At 42.6% G+C, this 16,812-nt stretch overlaps 1 protein-coding gene across 11 annotated transcripts in view; it reads right to left on the reverse strand.

Moving 5' to 3' along the window:
- Positions 1-16,812, reverse strand: part of ABCG2 (ATP binding cassette subfamily G member 2 (Junior blood group)) — a 163,343-nt gene that overhangs the window by 61,058 nt on the left and 85,473 nt on the right. Inside the window, exon 1 of one of the 11 annotated variants that reach the window (XM_007184116.3) lies at positions 10,233-10,365. The exons of 7 other annotated variants lie outside the window; for them this stretch is intronic. The gene's annotated coding sequence lies outside the window, so the exon portion shown is untranslated. Of the gene's footprint in view, positions 1-9,585; positions 9,777-9,850; positions 9,966-10,232; positions 10,366-16,812 lie in introns of those variants that run through there. 3 more of the 11 variants (XM_007184117.3, XM_007184113.2, XM_007184114.3) reach the window with 3 other exon arrangements.

Consider the following 16,812-nt stretch of genomic DNA (forward strand, 5'->3'; position numbering starts at 1 on the left):
TCAAGGACAGATACAAATCTTAAAAATCTTTTCCACAATAGTGAAAAGCTTTAGTCATCTGAGCAAATAAATTTAACTTACTCCAAGTAAGTTTATAATGTAATAACTGATTCATGACTAAGTTTTGAAATGAAGCTATAAGATCTCTATTTATGTCTGTTTATATGTCCGTGTGTACATTATACATATGATATGTCTCTACCTCCAGATAATATTATCAAAATTAACTTTATAAAAGACCTGTATTTAAATTGATTTAAAAGTAAGCACTGGGCTTCCCTGGTGGCGCAGTGGTTGAGAATCTGCCTGCCAATGCAGGGGACACGGGTTCGAGCCCTGGTCTGGGAAGATCCCACATGCCACAGAGCAACTGGGCCCGTGAGCCACAATTGCTGAGCCTGTGTGTCTGGAGCCTGTGCTCCGCAACGAGAGGCCGCGATAGTGAGGGACCCGCACACGGCGATGAAGAGTGGTCCCCGCTTGCCACAACTAGAGAAAGCCCTCGCACAGAAATGAAGACCCAACACAGCCATAAATAAATAAAATAAAATAAATAATAATAATAATAAAAAATTAAAAAAAAAAAGATATCCTTTAAAAGTAAGCACTTACAAATTGAGTATTTTTAAATATAATAAAAAACTAACCCAAATTTCAAGTTCATGTGATCTGGGAAATATTCAATACTAAGTTAATATCCAGTTTTAAAGTTTAAATTTGTTGGTTTAATTAATACGGACATGTCTTACTTTTATTGCACCTAGGTTTACTAAAAGTTAAATAGGTCATATTATCTCTGTTAAATTCATCAAGAAAAATATCTTGAAATGATGGTGACTTGGTCTAATGTCTCACAAAGTTTTCATGGGTAATCTAAACATAACTGTAATTCAATAGATATAAATGGGGTAAGAGCTTTTAGGTAAATTCTTTAAGAATAATTACATTTTATGGTAGGTCTACTTAAAAAATAGTTCCTCCAGATTTTTGGTGACATAAAACTTCAGAGTTTTGCTAAGTTAAATGATGGAAATTTATTAAATGTCTAGATCCTTCCCAAATAAAATAAGATACTGAAACATTACTCAACATAGGCTGCCTTTTACGGAGAAACTACAGATACTTAGGTTTATTAATAAAAATGATGTCACACTGAAAACTTTTCTATAAAAAAAAGCACATATTTTTTAGAAATCATAAACAGTATTTGTGATTTTGCCAATCTATAGAATAATAATGTGAAAGACAGTTTATAATTGCTTACTTCTTAGTTTTCACTAGAAATTAAGGTTTTTAAAAGATTAGAATTCTGGTTAATATATGTAATTGAGACAACTAAAATTGGTAAGGAAAACATCTTTGTATGAAAGGAAAAAAGGTATATAAAGTGGAAACACATTTTGTTGAGGGAAAAGAAAGTAATTTCGTCCTGGAGAGAGAGAAAAAAAGGAAAAGCGTAGGACAAAATCTGAAAGTAAAAAGAAAGTTATAGAAGGTATGTGGAAATGGAACCCTGAGAAAAGAGTTCTGTACTCGGTCAGGACTGGCTAAGATTAAAATAAAGTTTAATTGAGTAAATAAATTTCAATATTAAAAGTAAGCTAGCATGATTAACATAAATATGAATCTGAAATTTAACTGAATCTTTTTATCACTGTGAACTCAATCAACAGGCACTAAAATTATAACTAAAATATAGGGAGAGTGTCCAAATCTTCTGGATATTAAGGGGCCCTCTGAGCACACAAAAAGACAAGAGAAATGAAGATCTTGCCTAAAACCCTTCTTTTCAGAATGAGAAAGTAGGCTCAACGGCTTGCCCCAAGATGGGGGGAGGTAGGAGGTGGGGAGGCGGGGGGGCCAGGACCTCACAATTCATTTGAAGACATTTTGCGCATCTGAAAGATACGATCTCAACACACCATTGTAAAGCAATTATACTCCAATAAAGATGTTAAAAAAGAAAAAAGATGTTAAAGAAAAATAAATAAAATCTTTCCCCTTTTTTTAAAAAAAAGAAATACCTTATTTCACTCTGTCACCCAACCTGGCTTCTAGAGCATATGGTTAATTTGTGTTAAAAATAAATAAAGGCATTTAACTTCTGCCAAAAAAAAGTGATATGAACAGATGTCCATAACATGAATATATACTGACTGGCACTTCTGATTTGAATTCAAGACTATGGGGTTTGCACATAACCACTTTTATATTACATCTGTGTCTTCTTTCTTCCACACAAAGAATAATGATTCTCAAGACTCGGGAGATGATAGAATCTGAATATCTCATAATTATTTCTTTGTTTTATTGCACATTAATAATAATTTCAGAGTAATAAAATATTAATACTACCATCACCAATATGATTACTGAAAGTTAAAAAGAAATTTTTCTCAGTGCAGCCACTATGGAAAACAGTATGGAGGTTCCTCAAAAAATTAAAAATAGGGTTGCCATATGATCCAGCAATCCCACTCCTGGGTATATACCCAGACAAGACTATAATTCGAAAAGATACATGTACCCCTATGTTCACAGCAGCACTATTTACAACAGCCAAGACATGGAAACAACCTAAATGTCCATCAACAGATGAACGGATAAAGAAGATAAAATGGTATATGCATCCAGTGGAATATTAGCCATCAAAAAGAATGAAATAATGTCATTTGCAGCAACATGGATGGACCTAGAGATTGTCATACTAAGTGAAGTTAAGTCAGAAAGAGAAAGACAAATACCATATGATATCACTTATATGTGGAACCTAAAATACAATACAAATCGACATATCTATGAAACAGAAACAGACTCACAGATATAGAGAACAGACCTATGGTTGCCAAGGGGGAGGGGGCATAGGGGAGGGAAGGAATGGGAGTTTGGGATTAGCAGAGGCAAGCTATTATACATAAGATGGATAAACAACAAGGTCTTATTGTATAGCACAGGGAACTATATTCAATATTTTATGACACAACATAATGGAAAAAAGAATATGGAAAAGAATATATATATACATATATATATATATACACACACACACAACTGAGTCATTTTGCTGTACATAAGAAATTAACACAACATTGTAAATCAACTATACTTCAATAAAATTTTTTAAAAAAGATATGATCTCTACATATCTGCCCTTCACATATATTCAGCCATTGGTCGGGACACAGTTTAAATAAGTTACTAAGCTGAAAAAAACCAAATTAATGTGTTCATTGTTTTGTAAGCACTTATGGGTCATTTGAGAAAAAGTGGGAAATTTTAAAGCTCTAAAGCCTGCCAATTTCATTTCTTTCCCACAAGAAACTGAACCCAAATTGGCAAATACAATCAGGGCCTCTAGAGTGTTTGAAATTTAAGGCATTACTCGCCTCGTAGAGATGCATTTGCTAGGTCACAAATCTATGAAACTTAAAAATATCAAAGCAACTCCCAGCAACACTCCTAGTACCCACATCTTGGTTTCTTATGTAACAGCCTCCAAAAACAAGGAACCAGAGTGCCTTGGAGAAATGGTTCATGCCAGGGTTGGGGCATGGAAAATACCAAAATGAGCCTGGAGCATTTCATGATACCAGAAAGTAAGGAAATGCTTTTTAAAGAATGGGGATGGGGAGGTGGTATGTCAAAAGGGCACAGGGGGCTTCCCTGGTGGCGCAGTGGTTAAGAATCCGCCTGCCAATGCAGGAGACACGGGTTTGAGCCCTGGTCTGGGAAGATCCCACATGCCGTGGAGCAACTAAGCCCGTGCGCCACAACTACTGAGCCTGCGCTCTAGAGCCCGCGAGCCACAACTACTAAGCCCGTGTGCCACAACTACTGAAGCCCGTGTGCCTAGAGCCCGTGCTCTACATGCAACAAGAGAAGCCACTGCAATGTGAAGCCCACGCGCCGCAACTAGAGAAAGCCTGCTCACAGCAATGAAGACCCAATGCAGCCAAAAATAAATAAATTAAAAAAAAAAAAAGATTTAAGGAGAAACAAGATATTTGCATAGCTCAAGTTTCTCTCCCAAGATATCTACTAAATACAAAAGGAAAAATGATAACTTTCCATCGGGGACCTGACAAACAGCACTTAACCAAGGTCTGCATCAGTCATAAGACATCGTGTGCCTCTGCTATGATGCACTGGGATTACTTCTAGTATTTCTTCCCAAAATGGACAGCTTCAATCTAGTCACGAGAAAATACCGAGTACTAACTGAGGGACATTCTACAAAATAACTGAACAGTACGCTTCAGAAGTGTCAAGGTCAGGAAAAACAACAGAACAGAAGGTTGACGAGTTGTCATAGTTTGGAGGAAACTAATGATACACAACAATCAAATGCAACGTGAGCTCCTAGGCTGGATCCTGAACAGAAAAAAGATAGTGAAAAGCTGATGAAATCCAAGTAAATCTATGGTTTAGTTAATAGCATTTACCAATGTTAATCCATTAGTTTCGACAATGGTACTACAGTTTATGTAAGATGTTATAGGAACTCTCTGTACCATTTTTTTTTTTAATTTTATTTATTTATTTATTTATTTATGGTTGTGTTGGGTTTTCGTTTCTGTGCGAGGGCTTTCTCTAGTTGCGGCGAGCGGGGGCCACTCTTCATCGCGGTGTGCGGGCCTCTCACTATCGCGGCCTCTCTTGTTGCGGAGCACAGGCTCCAGACGCGCAGGCTCAGTAGTTGTGGCTCACGGGCTTAGTTGCTCCGCGGCATGCGGGATCTTCCCGGACCAGGGCTCGAACCCGTGTCCCCTGCATTGGCAGGCAGACTCTCAACCACTGCGCCGCCAGGGAAGCCCTGTACCATTTTTTTGGCAACATTTCAGTAAGTCTAAGAATAATTCCAAAATAAAAAATTAAAATAAATAATGAAATAACCCCAATATTTTTCAATGTTTATAATGCAAGTGTAATATTAGACTTAAATTGCCATCTTTGCTCTTTAAAACTTCCTCGTCAAGGAAGCCACGGCTGTATCTATTCTGAAAAGCGTTGCTTTATAAAGACTAACACATCAAAGATCTCTTTCCCTTGTTTCTCATAACATATGGAGGGAGAGGAGAACAGCAATTTGATTTTTGTTGAAAAATTGAAACCACTTGAATTTTTGCTTGCTTCCACTAGGAAGCAAGATAGAACACATCTCACTGGGGGAGAGGGAAGGTATATATCTAAGGATGAAATCAGAACACAATGAGGGGTTTGTAGCTCCAGGAAAGAGCTAAAAGTACCAAGGATGGATCTACACTGTAGCAACTGGAATGAGTCACCTGGCCCTAGGCTGCTAGTAATACCTGGGCGTAAATCAACACTACACATGTCAAACGGATTGTACTCATAGCTTAGATTCCAGATGGAAGCAGTGAACGGTTTGGCATGATAATAACAGTACTATTAGATTTAAGGTACGACTTAAATTAGGTTTTTAACTACAGTTAGCCCATGGCTTTATGGTTTCTGAAGTACATGTGTTTTATTTGAGGTAACTATCATATGAGATATCCTGGAAAGACATTTAACAGTCTCCCGCTGTTATGAAACAGAAGAAAGGTGGATCAGAAAGATTTCTAAAACAAAGTACATGGCTGGTTTGCAGATCCCTTCACTGATGGGTCAGATAAGAATACTAAGTGTTCTCAGTACCCCTGACAGTCTGCAGAACTATTCTGGCACTTTCAACTAACCCATATTCCGCTTGTGGACTCAAAGAAAATCAGACCTCTCCCATTCAAACTCATATATTCTCTGGTCCCATGAAGAAACTGTGGCCCAGAGAGATGACGAGACTTCATCAAAAGTAGAAAATGAAGAAATGGCACAGTTGATTAGACCTAAGTTAGGTCTGGGCCTCCCTACTCCTACCAGCTCACACGCTCTTTTCATGTCCCTGCATGCCTTTACAATGAGCGGCTCTGTGAACATGGAAGGAAACTGAAACAAAGGACCAGGCTAAGTTTAAAAGAAAAAAAGAAAGAAAGGATTGGTGAACTTTAATAAAGTTCAACACAGTCGTTTTGTCCCAGCTATAAATGACCCTGTGAATTCTCAGCCTCCTCCTCTATAAATATGAAACTCTAATACCTCCCTGAAAGGTTTGGTGTGAGCAAAAAAATGAGAATGAATGTAAAAACCACCTGCAGACCGCAAGCACTCACCACAGTTAACGGCCGCTTTTATTAATTCTGAGGACCTGATAATCTTGTCTTAAGGCATTCCAAACTAATACGGGATGATGGAGGAAAAGGGGTAAAATGGAATACTTTCTTCTCCCTTTCTAAGGATCCTGTTGTCCCTCTAACTTTTCTATCCCTCCTTTCCTTCCCCCAGGGTGGGCTCAGGGTGCGGCCAGGGTAGGGCTGTGCAGGACGGGAAGAGAAGAGGCAGACCTCCTGCGCAGAAGCATCCGAGGTGTGGGTACCTCTCAGGCAGTCTTTATCACTCTTCCCTTGAGACACTCAGCTCAAGTGTCTTCAGAGACAGATCACAGGGCCTGCTGCTTTCTAGAGACTTCCATCTTTATGCCTTCGGGTAAAAACTCAATGCCTGTGAAATAACTACTTAATGTTACCTGGCCCTAAGCACTAATTTCCAGCCAAACCCTGTTCTAAAGAGTAACAGGTCTGGACTTCCCTGGTGGCGCAGTGGTTAAGAATCCGCCTGCCAGTGCAGGGGACACGGGTTTTGAGCCCTGATCGCCCATGCACCACAACTACAGAGCCTCCGCTCTAGAGCCTGTGAGCCACAACTACTGATCCCACGTGCCTAGAGCCCGTGCTCCGCAACAAGAGGAGTCACCGCGATAAGAAGCCCGCGCACCGTAGCCGCCGCTCGCCGCAACTAGAGGAAACCCGCGCGCAGAAATGAAGACCCAAAGCAGCCATCAATAAATAAAATTAAAGAAAAAAAAAAAAAGAAAACTCTCTAAAAAAATTTTTTTAAAAAAAGAGTAACAGGTCTTCTCAGTTGCAAGCCCAAAGGGACTGAGCTAGTGAGCCGCGTTTTCAACGGGGTTTCTGACCTTGCCAAGATTTCATTCCACCCTTCTTGCCGAAAACAAAACTTCTTCCTTGAAACTGGGATGAGGGCAGCACTTCTGCTTTACCCACACCCACCAACCCCAGTTTAAACGACAGAACACTACTTTCAATGCCACGATTCTCTGGATGTTTTACTTATTTCTATAAACAAGCTAACTGTGTGGCCCAAAAATCAGATGTCCACTTTCTAACAGTCTCCTAGTGAAGGAGAATACCGGCTTCCAAGAAACAGGAGGGGGCAAGGGGACTATAGTGAGAAAGGGGACTGAGTGTTCATGGGCTTTTGGGGGAGAGGATGATGAAACGTGATGACTGCACAAACTGAACACTTTAAATAGGTGTGAACTCTATGACACGTTCTCATCAATTAGACCTCATAAAACTGCTGCTGGGAAAAAGACACAAAACTATGAGGCCCGATTCAGCTAGACAGTTTCTTGGTTCACATCCTGCAGTGAAGTGGGAACTGATTTTTTAAAGGATAAACTTTAGCTTCCCGTAGACCTATATATCCTATATCCTATAGAGAGGATGGCCATTCAAGTTCTTTAATTTTCACTAAAAGATCTCAACCATAACCTATAACCCCAATAAGCAACACAGAATAAAACTTCCCACTTGATATAACCTTCAACTGCTGCCAAACTGCTGTCAGAAACGCTAGAGAGGGGGCTTCCCTGGTGGTGCAGTGGTTAGGAATCCACCTGCCAAGGCAGGGGACACGGGTTCGAGCCCTGGTCCGGGAAGATCCCACATGCCGTGGAGCAGCTAAGCCCGTGAGCCATAACTACTGAGCCTGAACTCTAGAGCCCGCGAGCCACAACTACTGAGCCCCTGTGCCACAACTACTGAAGCCTGTGCGCCTAGAGCCCGTGTTCCGCAAGAAGAGAAGCCACCGCAATGAGAAGCCCGCGCACCGCAACGAAGAGTAGCCCCCGCTCGCCGCAACTAGAGAAAGCCCGTGCACAGCAACAAAGACCCAACGCAGCCAAAAATAAATTAATTAAATAAATTTAAAAAAACGCTAGAGAGAGAAATACAGAGGATCTGAAGACATGAGGTCCACCTATCCCTCTATAAAATCTAGATTTACTCCTAATTAAGTCCAAACTATCAAACTGCAGCATGTGTGACCATAGGGGCTTAGCAACCTACAAGTGTTTCTCATAATACTTACGGTAAGGAAAATGACAACTACAGCAAGCAGTCCTAGAAAATGCACTATTGGCATGTACTATGGCATGGGCACCCAGACTCTCCCACCACCATCCTTCAGTCTCCTCTGCATCCTTCTGTGACACAAGGCATTTGCCTCAGAAGCAGATGCCAGGAAACTCTTCTCTAAGGAGCTCATATATTTCCTGTCTTTATCCTCGCTGAATTGTGTGACTGATCGGTCCCTTTTTATTTCAGCTGCCAAGGCGTAACTTTAATTTGCTGTCCACAAACATTCTAATGTGCTCCCCCATGGTGACTCTTCTCTTGGTGCATTTTACTTTCCATCTGTAACACTTATGCTTGCCTCAAATGTTCTTGAATGCTTAATAAAAATAAATGCAGAAATTGATTTTGGCTGTTCAGTGTATTTTCATACCATTTTGATGCAATAGAATCTGTCTCCTATGGGAGCTCTTGCTGAATGCCCAGGGTCTGGAACAAAGATGACCAGTATATGTTTGTTACTATGAATCTTTTTTTTTTTTTTCCTGAAAGTGTAATGAGCTTTTATATCTCTACTATTGGGCAAGAAAATAAAATGAGGCAACATTACAGGTATTTTTTTAACTGTTTGCTAGATTTATAATCTAATTTTTTGGTCATATGTTTTTCTGTATTGTTTTAACTTCTCCAGTATTATTTTTAATAAGTATTGAAATAAGCTGGTTAATTTTTTGAAGTTAACCATTAAAAGTCAACTACCCACAGAAAAATTACAAAAGGCAGCTCAATATAACTCTTTGGCAAACCATCCAAAGTTGTGGACACATTTTAGGTCCTGGAGAGAAGAAAAGGACATAGAATATATTGGCTAAGCCCTTTAAAAGCACCAGTATTAACACATTTCTCTCCTATTTCCATACTCAATAAGTGTTTATCCACCCAGTATCAACTCTAGCTTCATACATTCGGGGAAAGGCAAGAGTTTTACCAACCGGCTAACACACCCTACCAGACACGGAATCGGCTGCACCAAGACACTATTTTCTGGTTAAAAAAAAAAACAAAGAGTCTATATTTTCAGTCTGTTTCATACTCACTTTCGAATGAAACTGGCTGGGAGGGACTAATTAAAACCCAGTCATCTCAGATGTACAGTTTTCTATCGTCTACCAAATGCATACACGCAACAGCCACGGACCTTTCACCGCACACACATCCCAACCGCCTTCACAGTTTACTCGCTCAGTTCAGCAGTGGTGCAGTTTAACTTAACCAGGGGCTTCAGTCTCCGGGGCTGCGGCGCTCCGAGGCAGAGCACTAACAGTCATTTACATAAACGCGAAGCTGAGTCAGCGGGGCCTTCCGAACATACCCGACCGAAGCAGCTCCCACTCGATCAACACGGACGGCAAGCGGCCGCACCACGCGCCCCTTTCCAGGAGGCCTCCTTCCAGCGTCCGGCCACGCCGGCTCCCTCTTGCGCCCGGCGCGCGCGCTCGGCACCCGGCGCGCAGCGGCGCAGGACCCAGGACCCGGGCCGCGCCCGCCGGAGGGGCGACGTTCTCGGACCGACGCCCACGCCCCGGCGGGCAGCCCAGCCGCCGCGCCCGCGCGCTCCCCGCGAGCCCCGCACTCACCGGCGCCGCGCGCCGGCCCCGGATGACGGTCACTGTCAAGGGGAAGCGGCCGGCGAGCGCAGAGAGCGCAGGGCGCGGCCCCTCTCTCGCACCCCGGCTCCCTCGGCGTCGGTGCCCGAAGGCCGGCGGGAGGCGTGGCGCCGCCTGCCTCGCCGCTGATAAGGGCCCGGCGCTCGGGCGGAACGCGGGCGAGTGCTGGGTGAGCGCATCCAGCCTGGCGCTGGACCACACCGTCACCTGCCCGCGGGGACCGGCTGACGGAGATGACTATCCCGGAGCCCGCGGGGACAGAGCCACAGCTCCTGGCCTCCGGGGCGCGCACGAAACGGACAGGGGCGATTGGCCCTGGGAGCCCCAGGACGCTACCCGGGCCGATCAATACCTGGTCTGACCTGGATGGATTTGGCCACTGCCGGTGTCCCACGCTCCTAAGCACCAGGGGACGCGGACACCGAGTTTTGTTTTTTGTTTTTCTGTCGCACACGTTGTCCACCCCCAGAGCGAGTAGGCGGTCTCTAATGAATGAGCTTCGGAGAAATCAGGTGCGCGCGCCCCAGGGCCAATAAAATCAGGAACAGAATCTAGGGGTGGAGGAAACAAAACTTGCTGAATGAAAATAGTACTATGAACCGTTTAAATGTGTCCCTCACACTCCTGTAATAAATATCAGTACTTCTGTTCAATACACTGATGGTGTAGAAAAGCTGGAAAGTGTGCAGATTCAGGAAAAGAGTTCCTAACCTCATCGCAATATGCTCTTAAACTGATCACTGCCATCAAATTGTTTGAGAAGTTAAGATTAAAGCCAGCATTTCATAAATGTATTGCATTATAAAGAGTCATTTTAACTTATAAATTAGCATTTTACTTCGGGCTAATTATTTTCACATGCCCTGTCTTCTCATTTAGTGTTTGGGTATTTTAGGTAACAGAATATTAGGGAGGGAGGAACCTGAAGACGACCGTCCTAATTTTTCATATGAGTCACCTGGTCCAAAGGAGGCCATTTTGCACAAGGTCAAAAGTTAGGCTAAATGGGTGACTCAGTTTCTCAGACCATTGCCCTTTGTTCTCCCTCCTCTCCACCTCACAACCTCTCTGAATAGAGTAACTGCCCACTATTTATAGAGCCTGGTTATTCTTTTTTTCCTCCCTGCTGCTCTGCGCGGCATTCGGGATGCAACCCGTAATCCCTGCAGTGGGATTGCAGAGTCTTAAACACTGGACCATCAGGGAAGTCCCTGAATGTGTTCCTAATCTGGCACTTTTTCTTTTCCATTTAACTAAATTTTTTTCTCTCTTATTACATATCAAGTAAGAAAATGAAAATCACCTGTAACCCGTCAGCCACATACCATCTGCTTTTAGTCTTTTTCTCTGCATACATTTTTTTTGAAAAAACAAAATTGGGTTTATATACAAAGTACAGAGATGAACGTCCTCATCTCTGGAGTCAGAGAGCCTGTGTCTGAATCCTGGCTTTCCCAAACCCTGGAGACTTGAACTAGTTACTTAGTCTTGAAGTGGTTATTGGTAATCAGGGGAAAGGATCTCTCAGGGTAGTTACAAAGATTAAATGAGACAATGTGTGCAAAGTCATTAGATAGCACTCAATAGCGGTAGCTGTTATTATTTTGTAAAACTGCTATATTGCAAACATGATTCCCCGCGGGCACGTGGTATTTGGTCGTCTTGTTACCTACCATAATTAATTTAACCAGTCTTCCTGTATTCACAAAACATCTCTGTAGCTGTGTCATGGCACTCAGGTAAATTCCAGACAGGGAATTGCTGAGGCAAAAGCTATGCTCATTTGAAAAATGTTAAGACATATAGCTAAATTTCCCACAAAAAGTTTGTGCCAAATTCAGTCTCCTAACAATTTAAAAGATTGCTTGTTGCCCTAAATTCTCACAAATACTGAGCAGAATAATTTTTTTTTAATTTGATAGGTAACAAATGGCATATCAGTGTTTTAATTTTTATTACATTGACTTAAGTGAGAATAAGCTTTTTTAATGTTTAATGATCATTTATGGTTTATTTGTAAATTTTCAATGTAAAGTTTTTTTCCCATTTCTTTCTATTAATTTCTTAGATGGCGTAATAAGTAAATAGAAAGAGCCTGGATCTCTGATGGTATCACTGACCTGCTGGACTATCTCCAAGCTGGTTGAAGTCACTGTCACGTTTTATGTGCCTTGCAGTCAAACCACAGAATTATCAAAGTTAGGATTTCTTTACAGTCCCAAGCTTTGGGGCCACCTGGAGTCCACACCCTTGACGCACACATTGGAGATCTTAAATGGGCCCTGGAAGGGCTGAGGTGTCACCATGTGTTTTTGTAGGTAGTGCGCTTGGACATAACTAGATGATGCAAAAAAGATGCCTTCACATAAAGGGAGCCGATAGTCTCATTCATGAAGTCATTTGAGTCTCCCTTTTGAAAACTCCAAAAATAACTGGGAGACTTGTCGGGGAGAGGGGAAGCATAATACTCCTTTCCAATCGTCACACCAGTGAGGGGGGTTTGCTTGTATGGTTCTAACAGGGGTATCAGTGCTTGACAGAATGTCAGCAACAGATGGTTACAAATTTGTTTAACGTTGATAAAGGATATGATTTATCTATTATACAGAATGGCAACCAAAGCAAAATCAGAAAGTCTTCTCATTAAAGGAACAAACTTCCTGGGCCTAGAACTCCATCAGTCAGGCACTCCACCATCAAAGCTCTTATATGGACCTATGAGAAGCTCTCTTCATCCTTCTCGTAGGATTCTTAATATCCTCCAAAGCTCTCCCAGCTGCCCTGAGCTCTTAGTCTATCTGCCTGCCTGGCCACCAAGTGCAAGGAGCTGGTAAGGACCCAGGCCATTCCTCAGTGCTTACTCCAAGTGGTGAACTCAGGGTCAATTCCCCCTTAGCAAGTTCAGGTTTCAGGCAGGGCTTATTATGGGCCTGGGGGCATTTGGGTTACGTATATAATGTTTGTACTGGATCCCAGTATATTTATTTTCATTACTACTTAAGTTGAAGCAAATAAAAAATGGTGCAAGAGGCCGTATGCACCGTGACCCCCCATGGCTCTGCTTACAGCTACCAGGGGCCTTTGATTTACTCTGTTAGAGACCGTTCAGTCTGTAGTTGCTTGAGCACTGACGAGTAAGTGAAGAAACAGGAAGAGGGTATAGGCAACTCTTCCCAAAGGTCTCACTATAAAAGGAAGGTGAGAGAAAGGAGTATACCTAAAGGCTATCTTGAGGTTCAGAGAAAGTATTTCTTGTTTGGTTTAAATTACAGGCCAGAATATGTGTCCATGCCAAGAGGACAAGCCATAAAGAAGAAAAGGTGGTTAACTGGTTATAATCAGGTACCTTAGAAAGCAGAATGGAATTAGAATTCAGACGAATTAGTGTTAGAAAAGCCAAAAATATATATCTTTTTTAAATTGTGGCAAAGGGGAAGGGAGTCAGGGAGTGTCCTCGTGTAATAAATGTGTTAAGAAGGGAAAAGAGAGAAAATTGAGAGAAATGTCTGGCCTACAACTACACCTTCTCTTTGAAGCTGGGGGATCTGCTGAGAGTATGGGCACGAATGAGAAGATCAGGGATCTGAGAAAATGATGAATACTGGAGTAGGCCTGTATTCATTTCCTGGGGCGGCAGTAACAAACTACCACAAAACTGGTGGCTTTAAAGCAACGAAAACGTATTACCTGGCATTTCTGTAGATCAGAAGTCCAACGTGGGCTTTACTGGGCTAAAACCAAAGCTGTTAGCAGTTCTGGGTTCCTTTCTGGAAACTCTTCCAGGTTTCAGAGGCTTCCTGAGCTCCTGGGCTATGGCCCCCTCCTCCAGCCAACAACACAGCATCTCTCGGACCCTGCTTCTGTCATCACATCGCTTTCTCTGACTCTCATCTTCTGCCTCCCTCTTCTACCTTTAAGGACTCTTCTAATTACATTAGACCCACCAGATAAACCAGGGTAATCTCCTTATTTTGAAGTCATCTAATTCGGTAACCTAGCACATTCACATTCTGGGTATTAGGACATGGACATCTTTGGCAGGTCGTTATTCTCCTTACCGCACGGCCCTAAGGAAACAAAGAGGATACTCATGTAGGGACCCACAGAGCTCCTATGAAGACTATTTAAACGGAAGACATATGAGATACAGCTGTTGAAGAAGCTTTTTTTTTTTTGAAGCTTCCCTTATCTGACTAAAGGCAGAGCCTTCAGAGAGTGAAGCTGCTATAAATCCCCTCAGAGGAGCTTCAGTGCCTGGTAGAAGACCAACCACACACACCTGGATAAGAAATTACAGGGGCTTCCTTGGTGGCGCAGTGGTTGAGACTCTGCCTGCCAATGCAGGGGACACGGGTTTGAGCCCTGGTCTGGGAGGATCCCACATGCCGCGGAGCAACTAGGCCCGTGAGCCACAACTACTGAGCCTGCGCGTCTGGAGCCTGTGCTCCGCAACAAGAGAGGCCGTGATAGTGAGAGGCCCGCGCACCGCGATGAAGAGTGGCCCCCGCTTGCCACAACTAGAGGAAGCCCTCGCACAGAAACAAAGACCCAGCACAGCCAAAAATAAAAAATATATATATAGGGCTTCCCTGGTGGCGCAGTGGTTGAGAATCTGCCTGCTAATGCAGGGGACACGGGTTCGAGCCCTGGTCTGGGAAGATCCCACATGCCACGGAGCAGCTGGGCCCGTGAGCCACAATTGCTGAGCCTGCGCGTCTGGAGCCTGTGCCCCGCGACGGGAGGGGCCGCGATAGAGAAAGGCCCGCGCACCGCGATGAAGAGCGGTCCCCGCACCGCGATGAAGAGTGGCCCCCGCTTGCCGCAACTGGAGAAAGCCCTCGCACGAACCGAAGACCCAACACAGCCAAAAATAAATAAATAAATAAATAAAATCAAGTAAAATGCCACCCTAAAAAAAAAAAAAATATATATATATATATATATATAAATAAATAAAGATTACTATTTAAAAAAAAACTCAGTGTGTAGACACCACATAAAAAAAAAAAGAAATTGCATAAACAAACATCACAAACTGTCATACTTCTTTCCCTAAAAGCCTACTTCTCTTTCCTAAAAGTCCTTTGTTTTCCCATAGAATCCCTTTCTCTCCACCCTCCTTTCCCCTATTAAGCTGGTCTATAAGCCCCAGAGCCTGATCTTTTCTCCTTTAATTGGTTTGTGGTCAATTAACTTTCATTCCTCCCACAGCCCCACTAGACCTATCGGCAGAGGAAAAGTTTTTCTTCCAAGGGACCCAGAGAGAGACTACAGGGCAACACCAAGGACCCCTAAGATTGGACTCTATAAAAGCAGTGCCATCAAAGCCACAAATGGGCATGGCTTTCCCAATCACAAAGAAGTAAAGACAGAGCGGGTCAGAAGGTGGAATTCATTCGAGGATGTGGTTTTGCTGGGTGGGTAAGGCAACAGAAAAATGGAGCAAGGGTTTGAGCAGGTGAAGTGATTCATCACAGGAAAGTGGATCCAGGAAGAGACAGGTAGAAAGGGAGCCTGTAGCGGGGTCACTTGGAGGCTGAAGAGCTGAAACTGGAGGGTGAAGTCACTGAATAGGAAACTGGCATATAATATTGGCACTCCAGGATCTGACAAGGTCCCATGGTTTGAACGTGACAGTAGAATTCGGGAAATGGAAGGAAGGTATATTTATCTTCTAGTGCTGAGAACTTGCCATCAGTTCAGCATCTTAAAACAATACTCATTAATTATTTCAAAATTCTGGAGGTCAGGAATCTAGGTGGGCTAGGCTTGGCTCTGCTTAGGGTATCATGGGGCCAAATCAAAGTATGAGCCAGCAGGGCTCTTATCTGAAGACTCTTATCTGAAGAATCTACTTCCAAGGACAGGTTGTTGGCAGAATCCAATTCCTTGCAGTTTTAGGACTGAGGTCCTCGTTTCCTTGCTGTCAGTCAACCAGCTCCTTCAGGCTGCCCACATTCCTTCTCCTGGGACTCCCCCCTCCATCTTCAAAGCAGGTTCTCAAACTTCTAATCTCTTGGATTTCGCCTTCCTCCTTTTGAAGGGCTTGTGTGATTACATCAGGCCCATCTAGATAATCTCACTATTTTGGGGTGAACTCATTTGGGACTTCAATCACAACTTCAAAATTCCTCAGAGCAGTACCCAGATTAATGTTTGGTTACATACCAGTGGAATCTTGGACCCTGGGGGAGAAGGGGATCTTTAGAATTCTGCCTACACTGAAGGTTAAGTTGAGAAGATCAAAGGGCACAGAAGCTAGGGTGATGGGTTGGTCATCTAAATAAACACAGACTCTGCCAAAGTAGTGACATCTTGGAAAGAAGAGAAATACCAAAAACCAGCTGTCAATGTTTTTATAGGTATGGAGAAGAGAAGAGAAGAGAAGAGAAGAGAAGGAAAGAGAAGGTGGCATTAATACAGAGAGAGACAGCGTAAGGTGGGGCGGGGGCCAGGCAGCAGGGGATGGTGGAGGTGTTGAGGCCAGATGTGCAGCCAGAGCACCTTGATTCATATAATTTTCTTTATATAGCAGACAAGGGACCAAATAACTCATTTGGTTGTAAAGTTCACAGAGGTAGTCAAGCCCTAAAAAAATGAGCATAGCAGAGGAAAAAATGTATATAATTAGGTACAGATAATTAACCTGCAGAGTTACAAAGTGGGACAGAGGTTATAACATTTGTCCCTGCAAAACAGACTGAAAGTTTAGATGTGGAGAGTCCACCAAAGTAAATTTCACATATCTATAAAGTCTTTAGTTGAAGTAAACTTTTTAATGGAAGTATAACACACATATAGAAAAAGTACAGAAAATCTAAGTAAACAGCTTGATGTGTATTTACAAAGTAAATACACTTGTATATCTGTTACTCAGATCAAATATATATATACACACACATACATATTTGTATATTTGTTATATGTCAATT

The sequence above is a fragment of the Balaenoptera acutorostrata genome, chromosome 5 (assembly GCF_949987535.1).
Source record: "Balaenoptera acutorostrata chromosome 5, mBalAcu1.1, whole genome shotgun sequence".
NCBI classification, from domain to species: domain Eukaryota; kingdom Metazoa; phylum Chordata; class Mammalia; order Artiodactyla; family Balaenopteridae; genus Balaenoptera; species Balaenoptera acutorostrata.